The sequence below is a fragment of the Hipposideros armiger genome, unplaced genomic scaffold, assembly GCF_001890085.2.
Source record: "Hipposideros armiger isolate ML-2016 unplaced genomic scaffold, ASM189008v1 scaffold_17, whole genome shotgun sequence".
Classification (NCBI taxonomy): domain Eukaryota; kingdom Metazoa; phylum Chordata; class Mammalia; order Chiroptera; family Hipposideridae; genus Hipposideros; species Hipposideros armiger.
In genome coordinates, this window is record NW_017731367.1 from 3,533,328 (window position 1) to 3,537,219 (window position 3,892).

Here is a 3,892-nt window from a genome sequence, read left to right on the forward strand (position 1 = left end):
GTGCGGAAGCACCTACAAAAGGAAGCACAGGAGAGCTCTGATGTGACACAGGTGTCACAGGGACACAGCCGTGGATAAGGCAGGCTCCGCTGTCCCACATGCCCCTTGGAGCACTCACTAAGTCTGTTGAACTTCATAAAAACAAACAACCCACTTCCCTAATACAGAACTGGACTGAAATTTTCCAATTATCTCAAAATAAAGCCTCCCACACAAATGCTTCGTCCCTAAAAAGGCAGCTTATCGTGCCCTCTGTCACACCCCAGCCGATTGCCCGTCCTCACTGTGCTGTATTGAGCTGTGTTCATGTGACTTGTGAGTCAAGGCTTCAGTCTTCCTATTAATTGACATCTTCTGAGCACTGGCTCTGTGTCAGGGGCTTTGCACATGTTGACCTGTTTGCTACAACAACCCTTCAAAGTCAGTGAGTGCTATTATTGTTCTGAGAGACGAGGCCTCAGGGGTGCAGATAGGCCAACAGGGGTCACAGAGCCCCTCTGACCCCCTACTTTGCTGGATAGTTCCCTGCTGCCTCTTCTACCCCAGGTCCACTTATCCCACCCACCCATCTCCCCGTGCTCTGGGCCCCAAGGGCTCCCTGTAAGACTGCATCAACCCGAGGCTCATGGGCACCCCAGCAAGATGCTGCTGGGGGCAGGTTAGGTTACTTATTCCCCTGGGCCCCCCTGCAGGTCCCCTCAGGCTGGCTGTCATCGCTTCTTTCCTCTTCGAAGTTTTGGTGTCCTTCTACTCTTTCAAGCTGTTCTGTCCCCTGGTCCCACAGGGCCTAAGATGCTGTCACCAGCGCCAGTGTGCCACTCTGAGCCTTGTTAATTCACGGAGCCCAAACCTTTCTAAACAGCTTCTTCGCTGTATTCGTTTCCCATGAAACAATGTATTCTTTCCCAGTTCCTGAGGTCAAAAATCCAAAGTCAGCATCCCCCAGCTGCGGTCAAGGAGACTGAGGGCGGGGCTCCTCTCCCCTGGGGGCTCCTCGCCCCCTGGGGGCTCCTGTCCCCTGGAGGCTCCTGTCCCCTGGGGGCTCCTGTCCCCCTGGGGGCTCCTCTCCCCCTGGGGGCTCCTCGCCCCCTGGGGGCTCCTCTCCCCTGGGGACTCTAGAGAAGATGTGGCTCTTGCCTCCTCCTTCTGGTGGCTACCGGCATTCCTGGGCTCACGGCGGCGTGGCTCCAATCTGCCTCCAGCATCATGGTGCCCCGTCTTCTGTCTGGAGTCAGAACACCCCTCATCTCTCTCTTGTGAGGACACTTGTGATGGTATTTCGAACCCACCTGGACAATCTAGGATAATCTCCCCACCTCAAGGTCCTCAACCACATCTACAAGTAACACAGGTTCCTGGGGTTCGCACTGGTATCTCTGGGGGCCACGAGTCAGCTCACCACATTCATCAACTCTTCTTCAATTCTCCCCATTGGAGCTGCTGTCTGCCTCCTGCCAGGACCTGACTGACACAGCCTGGGTCACAACACCTGAGAGAGTGCAAGTTCAAGCCACGGGAATAAGTTAATTTGATAACTTGGCATGGTTTTTAAGACCATTTATATGCTGATGGGTCACAAATTTACATCTCTGGTTCATTCCTTTCCTTTGAATTCCAGGATCACATATCTGATTGAGTATTTGATATTTCCGCTTTGTTTCATAGGCACCTCAGCTTTGCATGGCAAAACCAGCTCCTCCCTTTTTCTGCTTCGCCACCTGCTCCCTCCCGAGTCTTCCCCATCTCCGCAAATCGCACCACACCCACTCGTTCACTCAAGCTGGAAACCCGGAAGTCAACCCTGGCAACTCCACATCTCAGCCTCCGCTCCCACACCCCCAAACCATTCAATGCCGCATCCCTTTGGGTTCCACCTCCAATTCATGATGGTGTCCCCATGGGTTCCACCTCCAAGACAGCTGATCTCGGGTGTCTCCTGTTCTCCCCATACCGGCTGACACCGGTCTAGTCCGAGGCACCACCTCACTCACCTGGACCACAGTAGTAGTGGCCCCGTTTCCACTCCTGTCTCTCCTCTCTAGTCCACTCTATACAAGTAGCCAGAGGGTGGTTTTACCAAGAGGCTGGGTCACATCACTGCCCCACTTAAGATGCCTCCATACCGCCCAATGGTTTTCTCACCCTCACCCACTGCACTTCTAGCTGATCCCGTTCCCACTCCCCATCACTGACATCCCCTATGCCAGGAAGGAGCTTTCCCCCAACTCTTCACTTGTCTGTGTTGCTTAGTCTTGATCACTGTGTGCTGAGCACTGTTCTCAACGCAGCAGAAAGCTGGTGACTCCCTTTTGATGGGACAAGTTGCAAAGTCACCTTGCAAAGGGTGAGAATGCCAGGAGGTATGAAGGACTGTGACCGCTGGTGGACTCTCCCACCTGGTGGACAACGATGACCTGGAGAAATGCAGCCCACCATCTCCCCAGAAACAGAAGGACCTTCCAGGTCCTGAATTCACTCTGGGCTTGGCCATCTGCACCTCCTGGGTCCCCATGAGAGATGATTGGGCTGTTCCTCCTGGGATGGAGGCGCTTGGGGAAGAGTAGGAAGAGTCTATCTGTGCCCGTGTCCCCATGTGTCCTTCTCAAGGTCACTGGAGGGGTCTGACTAACGAAGGGTTTCATCACCATCTTTTGTTACGCATCATGTGCTTTTGTCCTGGTGTCCTTAGCTGGATGATCGGGTCTGTCGGCATCCCCTCTAGCATCAGTGATTGACAGCTGGAAGAGGAAGTCCAGACTCCTTCTGGATGCCAGATAAAGGCACCCTCGTGGACCTGGAATGAGTCACACAATAAACATGTCCTCACGGGCAATGCAGAGGTTCCCGCTGCACAAGCGGGAAGAGTGCAGGACCTTTCTAAACGCTGCTGTGATGAGAAGCACTGGCCTAAANGGGGCTTGCCCGTGGCTGCAAGGTGACTATTGGCCAGTAGGGTCTCTTTAGTTGGTGTGGATGGGGAAGTGGCTACAGGAAGGAATGCACTGGCACTGTCAGGCCCAGCCCGTAAGGACTGAGTGTGGTGGACAGGACTCTCCCAAGTAAAATAGACACGCTAAGGTCAGAAGGAAGGGGAATAGCTACTGGGGAGCCAGAGCAGTAGATGAACCCCACCCAGGGACGGACTGTGCCATTGACGAAGGGTCCACGTGTGCAGATTACTGCTCCCAAGCGTTGATAAATGTGCTGTTGATGGTAAATGGAGTAAAATAGGTGACAACATCTTTTTGAGTTTCATGAGGCTCATCTTTGTGTTTCTTTCACATGTGCAGGTTGGGCATGATCCTATCACCAAAACAGATCCAAAAACTTGGGCCAGAATGGCCTGTTTGCACTCGGTGGCCTTGTCCCACCTTGTAGCTAGTGGGGCAGGAGCAAGCTTTCAACTCTCGGCACTGAGGTAGGTGGCTAGTAGTTTTGATAAAAAGCAGGCTAACAAATGAAAAACCGAGAGAGAAAAAAAGATCAGTGATGGAAGGGGAGGCGTGATGGGTATTGGAGCAACGTGCTTGATTGGAAGAGAAGAGGACACACAGCGTATGTGTGGAAGGCATACGTTATTTTAATTGGCATTCCGTTAATTACTAGGATTTTGAACGTTTTCTATGCATTCATTTCCTGGTGTTTGATTTTTTTCTGCCCACTCTGCCTGTTCAAGTATGTAGTAATTCTATAAACGGGTCCTGTAGATGAACCTGTTTACCACCACTATGGTTACAGAGAACAGCAATTCTATTGTTTTTTTCCTGTTAGGCTTGTGTGTTTGGCCATCTGAATGGTTAACTGAATGCTACTGGATAAGCACTATTCGAGGCTGGAATGCTCTTGCTGACCTGCTTTGATTTATAATTAAATTTGCACATAATTTCTAAGC